Here is a 15446-nt window from a genome sequence, read left to right on the forward strand (position 1 = left end):
AGAATAACTCAGTCCTGTTACTCGTATTTGATGACAAAGAAACATCTGCTTGAAGAGCTTACAGTGACCCAGTTTAAATAGTCTGGACTGTCTAAAACCAGTTCTATGGTATCAGGGTGGATTTTTTTTTCCTTTCTCGTTTTGAAAGAATCAAAGATAAATGTCTCTCACATTAAGGAGATGAGCTATAATAAAACATGTATGGATAATGTGGCAGCAGTCCAAGAGCATTAGTATGCATGCCCTGATCGAGTTGTGGTGGCAGCTAGCAATCACTCTCAATTTACAGTTAAATGTTACTCGGTGAGCATGGAGAACCTTCCTCAGTGAACTGTGCATGTTTTGGAAGGAAGAAACTCATCCCGGTTTCAAGGCATTTGTTGCCTGGATTGGTGTGAAACCTGTTGATTTGGAGAACTAGTGCCCAACCTCTCCAGGAGAGGGTCTGGGCTGCAGAAGACTGGGGATGCAGCATGTATGTGTTGTAACAGGAACATATGGGTAATATGCAGTCTTGCTGACACAGGACTAGTCATACTACAGACACGGAGCAAAATTTCTGTCTGTTAACACGCGTATGACAGTTATGTGAGCACCATCACTCCTGGATAATTTTGGTTTTTTGATAGAGAGGAGGCTGCAGGTTTTTATGAAACATAGCGATGGGAAATCAGGTGTGAGAGAATTCCCCTGGCCCTTGCCAGCTTCCTTCCTATATCTAATTAGTTATTGGGGAGGACAGCAAGGAGTGGGGGGCTGGGCAGGTAAATCATTACAGTGGATTGGATATGGCCAGCAAGTTGCAGCTGGGGCATTATGGTTTGGATTGCCCAAAAAAAAAAAAAAAAAAAAAAAAGAAGAAAAGTTTTATATGAGTTCCTGACTCTGCTTGCCTTGAAAGACACGTAAATGAGGCGTTGGTGGTTATGTTTAAAGACCAGGTTCTTTTTCTGTTCTTGAGTAGAGGCTTTTGGAGGATCTTAGTAGTTTCTTTTCCATTATTATCTATTTATTCCCTTTGCTTAGGGCGGGAGTAATCTTTACTGCTTCTCTGCATTATTACATGCTGCTTGCAAGTGTTCAGGCTTTTACTTTATTATCCTTCGGAGACTCTTTCACGGAGAAATGAACCTTGATGTTGGGTGGTAGTGAGCATGAATATTCCAGAGCCAAACTGCGCCTGCTGTGGAAAACCTCATACATAAGAAGAGAATTAAGGGAAGGAAATTTTCCACAAGGTTCTTTGCACAGGTATTTCTCATCTGTTCTTTACATTCTGATGGTGAATGCAACAGAGCAGAGAAGGCTGCTTCATGGGCATGGGAGATCCTTTCGATAATGTTGGGATACACGACGTGGAACCATCTGTGTAGGTCAACTCTGCGTACAGTTGTGTGATCTGTCAGTTATCTTACACTTTTGGGTGGGTGCTATAATGTTAATTTTGCTCTTGTGACCAAATAAATTGGGTCCTTTTATTTTTTTCAGTGGTCAATGCTTTGTTGATTGGTGATGCTTTAATTGATGCTTGTTAATGATCATATGCAGAACACTGGGAGGAGGAAGGGTTTAAGGTTTTATGTCATTTCTCTCCCTAATATGGCGGATACATTATGCACTGAAAGTTGAAACACCTGTAGAAGGACATCTGATATTTATGTATACAACTTTTATAAAGGATGTAAATTATATTTAGAGTAGCAACCAAAACATTCCACCTCCTTTATCTTTTTGAAATTGCTACTCGGTTTGCTTTTTCCCAATATTGCATTTCTGCTTATCTGCGCTTTCTCAGTAGTCGTTCACTTGTACAGCAGGGAAGGTGAAATAATGGAATAATGTTATTTTTCATGATTATGGATGTTATATACATTTCTAGTAGCTGAAATCATTTTTTGTGATGTTAATGTAAGTTTGGAAAGCTGAAGAAGTTAATTGTAAGTTGCTTTTTGGTTTTGTTTGAGGAAAATAATGGTTCTCAAGGTATTTTAATTTAGCAAATCTGTGGTTTTATGTAGATTTATGCCTTCTGAAGAATGCATTTCATGTCTGTGTTTGGCGCACACACACATGCTGTTAGTCATCCATAAATGAAAGTAAGTGAAAAGTGCAAAGGTTTTGTAAATGTTTTGAAATCTTAGGATGCATTTATAAAACTTGTGAAAGCTTCATATTTCTGATTCTCTAAATCAATCAACCTGAAGAGTGGTGGTGGGGATATTTGTACTACTGCTAAATCACCAAGAATTAGACAAACTTGAACGGACCGTTTCACACTTTGAGAAACTGGAGTTATGTTTTGTGGTGTGCACTAATTACAAACTTAATGTGTCTTCTGAAAAAGCAGAACAATTTTAGTGTGCTCCATATTTTCCTAACCCAGGAGTTTGGCAAAATCTGCTGTAGCTTAAAAAATGGTTATGGGTATGGAGGTGTTGTACATTCATTTTATAAAAGCAGTGTGTTTGGGCTGAGAGTTTGTTTACTACAAGAGAAATGAGAGGCTTTGTTTCTAAAAGGGTCTATCTAACCTTTCATAGAAAGGGAAGAGAATGGTTCAGGATAATTGCTTAAGAACTTTTATTTCCCTTGAGGTTTTTTTGTTTTTTTTTTTTTTTTTTTTTTTTAATTTAAAAGCATTGCTTCTTCTGATGACTTGGCCCATACCTAGGCTTACGGCCCTGGCTTTGACTAGGAACAGGATAAATCTCATTTGCTCTTACTAAAGTTTCTGTTGACTTTAATGGAGATGTAATACCGCTTCCGAGTTACATGGTAGGAGATATGAGGTCTAAAACTTCCAAAGGTACTAGAGATTCGTAAACATTTGGATTTCTAAGGTTGAAAAAAGAAAGGGGAGCCTAATATGTTGCAAACTAGGATATACAGCAGTAAAGTGGAAATCCCTGGCTTGAGTATAAGGCAAAGCACCTGCAATCCTAAAGAATGCTGTGAAGTGAAATAACAAAACAGTAAGAGAATGCATGTGGTAGGTGGGTTTCTGACACTCTTGCTGGCTGAAGAACAGGAGGGGTTTGAGTCACTGTATGATCTAGCAATTAGTATCACTGAAGATAAACCAAAGCGTGTTTGGGAGGAGGAAATGCAGTTGGCAACTGAGGACCCAAACAGCCTTGATAACCGGGAATCACTGCTGACTACTGTTGGCTGCAGCTATTTTGTTGGACACATGGCAAGGCTATTACAGTGTGATCATTGCTGGAACCGTGCAAATGTAATTCATGCTTCTTTTGGGCATATCTGGTTGTCAGCTTCTTACTCTCTTCTCAAAATGGCCTGGGGTACCAGGATAAGGTATGCATGTCTAACACAAGTGCACACGTGGAAATAAAGTGCATGTATACAAAAGATGCTTGCCTGCTAGACACTTCCAGTTTTTCACTTTCCATAACTAGCTATATTTTCTGTAATCAGTATTGCTGTGTAATGATACCTGAGATTTCCAAAGACAATAGAAAGTACTCTTTTAAGTACTCTAAACAAGAGTATTTGAAGGTGAATATTGGCAAAGTAATATTTCTGTGATGATACAGAGACCAATGTATTTGTTTAAAAAAAACCAAAAAAGTGTTGATTTTTTGTTTTGCCCAGGCTTGTGATATTTCTTCAGCAATCAAATGCTGACAAAATATTATTAATAATTAATACAGCACAATAAAAGGTGTAAAATCAGTGCTTACTTTTGCCTCCTCAATCCCACATCCTTAATTACAAGGATTAAGTGATACAGAAGCCTAAGGAGGTTGGTTGGGGTAATAAAAGAGAGGAATACGGAATCTTCTTTAACTTTACAAAACATAATATAAACCAACTTGTGGATTTTTTTTTAATATTGCAAATTATTGTTGAATGTAATTAGCTCCCCACCACACCCCCCTTTTAAGTACAAATGTGGAAAAGATTGTGTCTGGCAGAGCAGGGGAAGGAGCTCAAGGACCTGACTATGCTGGATGTCTTCAAAGGCTAAGAGTGCGAGCTGTGGCTTAGACTTGGAGATTGCTGGAGTTGAAACTGATTTTTATTTTTGTTACATCATGTTTATACCTTCCAGATATGGGTAGCTGCAGAGATTGAAGGCTAAATTAGAGCCATGGTAATAAAGGTAACCATGTAGAATTATTAAGAGACAACTGATTAAGGCAGCTTTAAAGGATGTTTTTCACCATGTAAAGATGTTTCCAGACATTACTTCGCTCTGAAATGCACTTTAAAAAATTCTCTCTTCTGCAGACAGCCAAAAAGCTGTGCTTGTGAATGTTAAAAATGACCTTGAGCAGAAGAACTCAAAGGTTGTTGGTGGCTTTGTACTGAATAAAATAAACTGGCACAGCAATGAGAAAAACCTGCAGTAAGGTTCAGGGCCCTGATTCAGCAAAACACACTTAATCTTAAACCTGGATACAGCCCTTTTTCTTCTGCGAATGCTCATGTAATTTGTGATCAGGACACAAGTTAAATAGTAGAATAAACTGTACTCATGAGTGTATGTAATATGAAGTGTTGATAATGTCCTTAGATGGGTATCTTAGATGCCTGAAGCAGGAAATGACCCCCTCTCCCCCCAAAAAAAAAGAAGAGTGCTGCTATCTGTGCAAGTAGTCAGCCTTGCTTTTTGGAGGTGCATCTTGTGGAGAGGTGTCCCCAGCTTTGGAAGTTACCCCTTTCGACAAAATATTTGCAGAGGATTGTTGCTGTGAGTGTTCAAGAGTTGTTGGGAGACCTAAATTAAACATCTGGTTTTACTAGCGAAGTGTAGAAGATGCCTGGGTATTAACTGAGATCTCGGTAGAATAAGGTTATTTCCTTTCTAACTGTAAAAACACTGATAATCTGTTAAGCCTTCTTCTTGCCCCTCTCCCCCATGGAGAAGAAACACTGTATTTGATCATTTACCTACATTATTCACTACTTCTTGCCCTTTAACTGTTACTATTAAGCAGCAATTATAATACACTACTTATATTAGTATAAGAAACCAGTATTTCATACTAGTATAAGTAGTATATTACATGCTAGTATAAGACCGCTAGCTATATTAAGTATACTTGCTACTATAATAATAAGGCCTCTCTGCCTTTTCTTTACTTCTAATTTCTGTGACTTTAGTTTAGATGGGTAGAATTCGTACAGACAATTAAGCAGATGCACCTAATGTTTCATAATAGTATTTTCATTTTGGTGTGGTTTTCTGTATAACCATTCTAAGATTTATCTGTGCTAATGCTTTAGCTGTTATTTCAGTACTTAGTTTGTATCTGGTGATGCTTTCTTTTTCATGAAAACACGCTTTTACTATATTAGTGCTAATACATTCGTCTGTTAGCACTATGAAGAGCAATTTATCAAATTTTCTCTTTAGTCAAGTACCCCCCTTACCTAATTTGCACTTAAAAAAATTGTCGTTGCTTTACGCTATAGCTAGCTCATAAATAGTGTAACAGAACTTAATAATAATGAGAAGCATAATTTACAGCTCATCTCTGTAGGAAAGTCCCATGTGTGGTTCTAGACCAAGGGCTGCTTTGGATGCTGCTGGGAAGTAAGGTCAGCAACACTGGGTGATGTGGGCACGGGACAGTTTTTCAGCTGTTCCTCGTTAGTACCAGTACTGATGGGAGTATCCATGTTTACTCCCAAGAGAATGTTTAGTCAATAGTGTTTTTGCTTTAACAGGTACGGTTTTATTTAATAATGGGGTCTAGGTGGGAAGAGAATACATTAAATTCCACCATCTCGCTCCTCTTTTTTTTTTTTTTTATTTCCCTGTGCAGAAGTGCGCTGTGTATGAAATAACTGCTTTATGCTTAAAGAACATTAACATTGTATGGTCAGAATCAGCAGTAAGAAAATGGCAGAAATAAGGTTGTGCAGACAGACAGTCTGTGCTTGTGTTGTAAAATGCTGGTCCTGTCTTACAGGGCTCACACGTGCTTGCGTGAGCACGTCTTTGCAGGGAGCCAAGTGGGAGCACTGCTTCTGTGCGCTTGCTGGCCATGAGAAATGGTAGCTGCAAAGACCGTTTCTATCAGATGGTTAGAAATGAATGACTGGCTGATGTAACAGATGTGACACAGTGGCTGTATTTTGAGCGTATGGGACGCAGGTTGCTGCTCTAGGTTCCAAGTCATGGCTAGGTGCTGCAGAACTGCCCTCCCTGCTTCTGCCTGACATTCTTAGGACAGCCTGATTTGGAAAGTTTTCGCTGGACTGTTGTGACTCTGGAAGAAAGCTGCTAATTTGTGTTTTTGGCTTTTGGCTTCTACTTTTGGCAGGCCCACGCGATGTGTCCCATACTTGGCAGCAATGACTACCTGGCTTGAAAGCTTTTGTTGTGTCTTTAAATCTCCCTGCTCAGCTGCAACATTGCAATATGAGTTCTTTGTTTTTGTTTTTGGAGTTTTCACAACACTTGATGTTTGGAAAACCCACAGTATATTTTTGTCACATTAGATGTTGGATAAACTTAAGAAACCGCGGATGTGGCATCATGGTCAGCTGTGCATACTGTGAAAATACTTCTCAGTATTTTCTGCTAGGCTAACATGTTACAATGTGAACTTCTTAAACTGGTCTCTCCTAATCCCTCTTCCTGGTAACTCTGGGGTGAACTCAGAGTGTTTTCTAGGAAACACAGTGTAGGACCCAGTACTGCAAAATTGTGTAATAGGCTAAATGACCAAACTTTTTTTTATTTAAACCACAGTTGGCGGCCTATGTGGTGTCCTGTCATTCAAAGGCCACAAAAAGGCCACATTTATGCAGAGATCAATGAACTCACATGTGTGGATCTGCTCAATCTCCATTTGCCAGAGGCCCTGAGGTGGTGGTGATGGCACACGAGGTTGTGCCACCTCCAGCCTCCCACTGCCCTACAGCTGCAGAGCAGAGGCCAGCCAGGTCCCTAGGGCAGAGCAAGCCTTGAGACCTCTCTGAGTAACCCCAGGGATTGTTCTGACATCCCGGTGCTGCAGGAATGCTGTGGCCCTCTGTCCAAGCATAACAAATATTTTGTAAACCTTGGTGAGTCTGTGGAAAAGCAGCTCTGTGGTGTGAGTTCCTCCTCTGCTAATACAGAAGGCACCATCAGTATTACTGAAAACTTAACAAAATTGTTAAAGCCTCCTAAGAAGGAGGGTATTTTGGGAGAAGAGCCATGGTTCTTGGGAGTGAGGAGTGAATCTGTTGTAGTCGGAGGTGAAGGGTAGTGTTATAGCAATTGTGACATAACTGCCAAAGCCGTGTCCTTCTCCAGTAAACTTAAATGTGTGCTGTTCGTGTCTAATAGACTATAGTACTTAAAAAAATGACTGCACAAAACCAGACTAAACAAGCCCTCAGTGCTCAACCAGAGAAGAATCACAACACCCTCTGCTGGTATGAGTGGCTGCTTCTTCCCCTTCTCCTCAAGGACTTGCCTGGCGGATATCCTAGAAATAGTAAAGACAGTTCCGAAGTGCAATGCTGGCTGCTGTTGATTAAGCTAAGGTTATTTTAACCCATTTGGTGGTATTTTTTTTTTTTCTGGAATTCTGGTAGTTTAATCGGACCAGTAACATGACCACTAAAACCGATAAGGAGATGGTGGCGATGGTTTTTCTCCACTCTCACGCGTGGGAATCCATGATACTTTCTAACTGAGTGTACCGAAGGCTGCTCCTGGCTGGCAAACTTAGTGGAGCTGGAGGTTCTGTGCACAAATAAGTTTCTGAAGAAAGTGGCCGTCCCTTTGATGCACTGATAGTTGCATTCTATTAATGCTGCCAAATCCATTGGGTAAACTTGTGGTTTCATAGAGTAACCATGTGTTCTAGGGCCTTTCCTAGAGGTTGTCTCTACGTGCTTGCTCAAGTTTTTAGAAAGCCTCTGTGCCACTTGTCAGATGATGAGCAGTCAAAAGCAGCCAGGCTGGGCGATGAATTTATTTATTTGTTTTTCGCCAGTGCGTACAGTCATGCTCTCAAACTCTTTGGTAGGCCTGTTGCATATTAATATCCCTTCCTCTACTTCCTTCTTGGCTCAGGATGACTGAGAAGGAAATCACAGGTTAAGACGAGGAGTGGACACTTTTTAATTTCTTCTCATAAAACGTGCCCGATGCCTGCCAGAGCAGCCCTGTGCATGTTCCTGACCTTCCTCCTCCTCTTACCTGTCTTGGCTTCACACACAACATGCCGTGGTAGGTGCTACCGCTTTCACTCGGAAAAATGATCTTCACCCGGGGTATCTGTGGAGGGTCTGGGAGCATGGGGCGCCGCCAGGCACCCCTCTGTCCCACCGCAGCCCTGCGGGCGCAGGGGTGTCACTGCAGTGCTCACAGCCAGCCGGACACCACCTGGGTGCAGGACAGGGATGGGGATGGCGGCGTGGAGAGCTGGCTGAGTGTTCGGTATTAATAACAGCACCGTTCCTGGTAGATGATCGCTTACATAATTGCGTTATGAAAGAATGAACCGTGCTCCTCTCTGTGGCTTATTAAAGTATCCCCTGAGCGCTGCGATGCACTGCCTCCTGCATGGGAAGGGTTAAGAGGAGACAACATCCTGTCAAAGACCTTGTTTTTAATTTTGCCTCTCACACTGGCACAGATCCGGCTAAGAGCAGCCCAGATTAGTTCGGAAAACCTTTGAAGAGATTTAAGATGTCCTTCAGCCAGTTTGAAGGTTTTTGTCTTGCAAATCCAGTACAAGGGCGCCTGCAGGCATCTCGACCCTTGCTGTGCTGCTGATGCAGCTCAAGGTCACGCTAACCCGCCCTGTGACATTCAACAACACACACACACAAAAATTATGCGGTGAAACTGCTTCAGCATTCAGCCAACCAACAACTTCCTCAGCTCCTCACTAAAGGAAGAAGTGTATTTTTTTCTTTTCGTCGTGGTTTTTTTTTTTTTTTTTTTTTTTTTTTTGGCTTCGTAGATTTTTGCTGCAGGAAATAATCCAGGATTTCTGGTGTGTGTGATGACAAGGTCATTTCTTAATTAGAACACATGTAAAGAACAAAGCTAAATGGCTTCAAAACAGCTTTGTAGTTGATGGAGAGGATTTAAATTATTTAAAGAGATAGTCACCCAAGTATGATGGAAACTGAATTCTAAACACATTAACTCTTTCAGTACTCTACGGTTTCCATATGCTACTCCAAAGAAAATATCAAACTTGATGAGCATTATTGCAACTGCTGTTAAATGAACATTTTAATGTCTGTTTATAGTTAGGGTTGTATTATGCTTTCCCTTATCAGAGTTATGAAACCAAGAGTATTACTATTTCTTTTTTTTTGAACAGTGAAATATTCTGCGCTGGCTAGAGATCAAGACATAGCCACAGGAAATTGCTTCTTGGAGATCAGTGACTGAATTTCCACCACATTTCATATTTTGGTGACTGTATTAGCATAAATATGTGTGTATGTGTGAGTACATGTATGAATTACGGTGCAAGTATAGAGGTACTATTTCAGAACTGCTGCTGGGAGAAATCTGGACAACTGTCCTCAGTACTCAATGTGGTTGCAAGGCATAAATAAGAATATAAAGAAGGTGGATTTCAGATTAGGGAATGGGGAACAAAAGGAGAGAATTGACAAGATAAATGGCAACTTTGCTTAGTTTGAAATGATTGCGAGCTGGCTGGAAAGAGGAGATGGTGTCTTGGAATGTGAATTTATTCCTCAGATTTGTTTGTTTCTTAGACTCAGAGCACCTAAATATTAAAGGCATTGGTGCATCTCTTACCCGTGGTCTGAGGTGGTTGTATGTTAATTATCCATCCTTTTAATCTTATCCTTTTTTTTGGTGTTTGTTTTGGCTTTTTTTTCCTCCTTACTTGGTTTTCTAGACTCCTTGGTCTGTAAATGCCTGGGGGCTGGTGAGGTGCCTCACCCTTGGGCTTTGGTCACTCCTGCTGTGGGGTCCAGCCTGGCCTGCTGGAGAAGCCAGATTTACCGGGATCTGTGGGATGTGCCCTGTGATTCCAGCACACAGTAACTTTCCAGGTTGGATGCTTAAGAAAATAGTGAGGAGCAAAAAAATATTTGGAAATTGTTTACCAAGGGGAAAAAAGGCCAAAAATAGCGCACTGAACAGAAACTTTACTGGCAAACTTAGGGCTCTGTATGCCCGGAGATAGTACTGCATGATGCATCAGAGAACTGAAATGCGGAGAATTAAGCCTTCCCCCTCTAATCAAAAGTCTAGCACTTACATGGGATTTAAGTTTTCAAGTGTAAATGACGTAAAATTTACTGAGAGTTTATCACATTGTTGTTTTTGCTCTTGTTTTGTTCGTTGGTTTTTTGTTTTTTTTTTTTCCTGGGGTAAATCTTGTTCAGCTGGAACATGAGGCCAGCAAATGTCAAATGTCAGGCTGAAATGGAGTATGCTAACTAAGAGGGAGATTGTGCTGGCCCGGAGGACTCCTTCTAAGAAGGAAACTGCATTTGCCAGCATAAAGAGGGAAGATCATGCGCTACAACTTCTTTCTTCTTTGGGTTGCTGCTTTTCCTTTCCCTGCACTATCTGGCTTGGATGAGGCTTGTGAGAAGAAAACGGTGGAGTGAAACAGGCTCCATGCAAGAAAGATGGATAGGATGAAACTGATGTGCTCTGTGAAATCTGTATGTTCCTGCCCTTGCCTGGGGTGTGCTGTGCCCTTAATATTATGGGAGACCTAAGCTCACCTGCTAGTAATTTCTAATTTACTGTCCTAATTCATCGATTTGTTATCACTAATTGTACTTCATTTACTTCTGTGTAGTTTCCAGTACCTAAAGGGTTGAAAGGTTGCTGTAATTGGCACCCGCAGCTGCTCTTTCTTTTGACAGGGGATAATTTTGCAGCCTATGCTTTGTGTGACAGCTGCCTAATTGGGCATTCTCCCCTTGTAGCAAGCCTGCCTCCTCCAGCCTCCCTGCTGACAAATGGTGGTGGATTATAGATGAGGACACGCTGACCCGTTCGACCTTGCTGAGACAGCGGGGAGGGGCCTCCTGCTACTTGAGGGAAGCTTTGGGTCATTTAAAGGACAAGGTCATGAGCCAGGTGGGGAAATGACATGATATCACATGACAATAGCCCGATGACACGGTCAGTATGTCAAGGACAAACTCATCAGTATTGATTAATGCTGCTTTTTCCTGGTGTCTGTGCAAAGCCACTGGTATTTCAAAAATATTTTGCTAATTTATTCTAAGTAAAGTGCCAAACGTTATTTTTGGGGTTATTTTGGGGAGAATTTGTACAGTGTTTTCTTCTCGGTACAGATCACGTGCAAAAGCGGTGGTGTTAAAACCCCACCGATGATAATTTATAGGGTTCATCTCGATGTTTTTGGAAAATGTAAATCTGCATGTACTGTAAGGAAAATGCCATGAAGGTGCATGACAGAGCAGAACTTAAGGAGGAGGAAAAATCCCTGCTTTTCAAATTCAGAATTTCACAATTCATTCCTACTTGAAATGCACGTGTGTGAACCCTTATGAAAACACATGTATCCACATGTGTGCGGCTGCCTGGAATGTGGGAAAAGTGCTTAAATAAAGACAACTGAGAAGAAAAGTTGAATCTAAATTGAATGTTTAAAGAAAAAGTCTTGTATTAGCTCAAGGGCAATACAGTTAAGATAATGCCATGCCTATTTCAAGAACTAATACAGTATCCAGCGATGCCAGGCAATAAAAACCTGCTAAGTGGGTTTTTGAAAATGTTTTGAATACAAGTGACAATATTTTGAGAGCATCTTCATGTTGCATTTCTATGCTAATAAACTTCAAGGTAAATGAACAGCTTGTTTGACATTTGCTATGTTAGACAATAATAAAATGCTTTCTTCTGTAATTAGACTTGATAGATTGATTATGTTAAGAGGTAAAGATAAATGTAATCAAAAAGAAAACTCTTTCAAAGGGAGTTATTGCCTGTTTTTGAACTTTAATGCTGTCGTTCCTGTTTAGTCGATGCCTAATGGTGCATCTTGCACGCGTGCATGTGTGCGTATGTGTGCAGGTACACACATGTGTGTACAGACACATGCACACCCCTACAGACACACGCCGAGTTTCTGAAACAGCCTGTGAAGCCGGGAGAGGAGTGTTCACCTAGGAGCACGGTTCCCATTTCTGTGAGATCTGATTTGTTGTTGGAAGCTGTTGTGTCTGAACATCGTCAGTTCACCAGGATATAATTTTACTCCCCTGAGGTAAAAAACCGTCAGTGGGAAAGTGTGATAAATTAGTTCACTCAAGTAGATGCGCGTGCGTGTGTACGTGTTTAATTCTGACCTTGCTGTGCATGTGTTTAGCTGCTCTCAGTGCCCGAGTCAAGCCTGGTGGAGGTTTAATCCTGTGCCCTTGTACACATATACTTGATTAGTAGTTGTGGTTATCTCAGCAGAAGACATTCTGCCCTCCTCCTTGTATTGGTCGGGACCTGGGCATTGGGGAGTCAAGTCGAAGGAGAAAGAAAAGAGATTTTGCATTAGTATTCTATGAAAGCCTTACTGTCTGCAGAACAAATTGATTGCTACAGTGTACCTGTGCTTGGCACCACTGCTGTGAAAGAAAGGTATGGTTGTAATCTGTTTTATTGTATTACATATTGTGACACTCCAAGAATGTTTTAACATTCGGCTCTTCTATGGCACATGCTAGAAGTCTATAAAGAAAAATGTGTGAATGAATGAAAAGTATGCGAGGCTGCCGTATCGGCAGCTTTGTTTACTACAACGAACTAAGTAGCCCCTGCTAATGAGACAAATTTATGTGCCAATGGCAACGTAAGGAGATGGATAACTGAATTCTCTGTATTGTATTCACTTGCTCCCATCTGTGTCAGTAGTTGTTAAGTACCTACACAGATAAAATTCTAATTAACGTTTTAAAGGGGGGTTTGTTTAGCTTTTAGCAAGATGATAAATGTGAAATATACTTGAACATGGATGTGTTTGCCTTTTTAAATGGAAGTGTGGTTTTTTCCCCTAAATCTGCTGCACTGGGTTCTGCATGAATGGGGAGGGGGGAGGGGGGGGATGTATGAAAATATGAAAATCTTACATGTGGTGCTATGGTAAACAGAACAAGAACAAAGCTGAGGAAAAAGCCTTACAGGATTTGAGCCTTCATCTTTCCCCCCAAATAATGTGTAAATATGCACCCGTATTTTCATGAGGAAGCTGGTGCTCTTCATTTCCTTAACTCAGTTGCAGACTTTACACAGTTGATTCTCTGGTTTTATAGGTGCTCCGCTAATGCGAGCTGTGTGTTTGGGAAGTATGAAGCACTCCATTAATAAAACTCGGGCTGTTTCACAGAGAGCTGTGCTTAGTGCTTCGTTCTTGGCATCACTGAAGTTGTGTTGGTGATTATTTGGATGTTTGCTTGTGGTCAGTCTAAAACATCTGAAGTATCTGCTCTTGTCATGCAGACATTCCTGACTAATTAAGTTTAGGACAGGTGGCAGACTCCTCCTGGGCATTTAAACCTGCATGTAAACCTAATCTAATAACTTGATGAGAAAATGAAAATCCATCTTTCCTGGTGTGTTATCACCATGCGCAAGCCACAGAGGTATTTGTGAAATCCTCTCTCTACTCTTTGTCGTGGCAGGTGACAAGGGAGTGAGTTGCTTTAAGGAAATGGGGGACTTGGAAAATGCTGAGGAGCAGTCATGCACTATAATAGTTACTTCTGTCATATGGCCTTGCCGACTTAAGATTAACACTTTATAGATGTGCAGTATATTTATATGAGTGTACCCTTGAGCTTACATTTTACACCTTGCAAAGAGTGTGAATGCAGCCTTATGCATGCAAGTCGCTGATCTTCGAGATCCTGTGACAGTTAAGAAAATTTCGAAGAACCTTGGATAGGGAAGCTCTGTGATGTGACTACTCAAATATTGATTAATTACAACTAAGGAGTCAAAACTTAATTATTCAAAGGAATTATTTTGTGAGTGAGCTCTTCTTACCCTGGATATATATATTTATTTTTTTTTAAATAGAAACAAGTGTTGTAATGATAAGAGTCGGTAAAAACAGTTGTACAGTTTACACAGCAGATCACAAGATGAAGGGAATTCACAGTGTTTAACAAGATTTTGGAAGTTAACTGCAGTAATATGGCAGAAATGGTTAAATGTTATCTTAGATTCTGTACTGACTTCTTGTAGATTTTAACCGGTTAGTGGCAGGCAGTTAGAGTTCTGAAGAAGGTGTTAGGTAAATACAGGGCAATACTGCATTTCAATGCAATTAACTTTTGTTCATAAATAATTCAACCTATGACTTTAAATAAATGCTTAGAGGAAAAGAAAATGACATGATTAAATCCAAGTCCTTGAAAACATTTTACCAGTCAAGATTGCTGTGACTGCTTTGAGACTTTCTATAATTCCTCTTTTGAGTAGAGCAAGTTCTGGGAGTTGTGGGGGGGTTCGTTTGTTTCTTTGTTTGTTTTTTTTGTCAATTATTAGTGTCTCAGTACAGAAACGAGGTAGACTCTTTAGAGTGTAGTTAAAAGAGGAGTGATGAGTATGTTTTCTTTGATATCTCCATTTTCCTAGTGCCATGGAATATATCAGCTTGGGTAGCATGTGATTTTTCTCTTTGGTTTTGTTTTGTTTTTTAATGAGCAATAGAAGAATGTTTTGCAGAATTGAAACTTTTACTGCCACCTTATTGAATGAGCATGCCTGATAACACTAAAATCTTGATGAGAATTTTGGAATATAACTTGGCCTGAAGTGGACTGATATATTGGAGTGGTGGGTGGGGTGGGGAGGGGAACAAAACCAAAAGCCCAATGAAATCAAATTGATCAGGTTTTAAAAAACATTTTGACTTCACGCTGAAGGTATGCAGTTGATTCCAGCATTGGTTAACTGTATAACATTGCCTTTTCTCTGGAAATAATTAAGTTTTAAGTAAGCATTGGTGCTTGAGCGTATCATAAGTTTGGGCAGATTTTAGAGGCAAATTCCAGCTTAGGTCCGTTTTTGAAAGATAGCTGTGCCCTGCTTGAGACTGTGAAATGCCTGTTCGCCATCGCCACCCCCATTCCTGCTGTTCCCATGCTTTACCATAGTAAAGAAAAGAGGAAGCTGAGGTGTTGCGTAATTTCTTCTAAGTAAATAGATTTTCCGTGCAGATACTGAAGGTAGCCTTAACTCTGCCAGTGCTGTAGCTACCAGATTCCCGCTAATGCTAACGGCACTTTTGTAATTAATGGCCTTGTGTACTGAACTGAGACTGCTTCGAAACCTCTGGAGGGAATTATTTGGCTATTGTGTTGGTAAACTTTCCCTGGAAATTAGAAGTGTTGCTGATAACTCTGTTGGGGTGATGGGGGAGGATTTTACAAGGCCTTGATGAAATAATACTTGGCATCTTTTTCTTGATCACTGGACAAAGCATCTGCAGCAGCAGTGTGGG

At 40.5% G+C, this 15446-nt stretch overlaps 1 protein-coding gene across 5 annotated transcripts in view; it reads left to right on the top strand.

Moving 5' to 3' along the window:
- Positions 1-15446, top strand: part of NRIP1 (nuclear receptor interacting protein 1) — a 79946-nt gene that overhangs the window by 34072 nt on the left and 30428 nt on the right. The window contains exon 3 of one of the 5 annotated variants that reach the window (XM_055701530.1): positions 10906-12580. The exons of the other annotated variants lie outside the window; for them this stretch is intronic. The gene's annotated coding sequence lies outside the window, so the exon portion shown is untranslated. The remainder of the gene's footprint in view (positions 1-10905; positions 12581-15446) is intronic. 5 annotated transcript variants of the gene reach the window in all.

Source organism: Falco cherrug, chromosome 2 (genome assembly GCF_023634085.1).
Source record: "Falco cherrug isolate bFalChe1 chromosome 2, bFalChe1.pri, whole genome shotgun sequence".
Classification (NCBI taxonomy): domain Eukaryota; kingdom Metazoa; phylum Chordata; class Aves; order Falconiformes; family Falconidae; genus Falco; species Falco cherrug.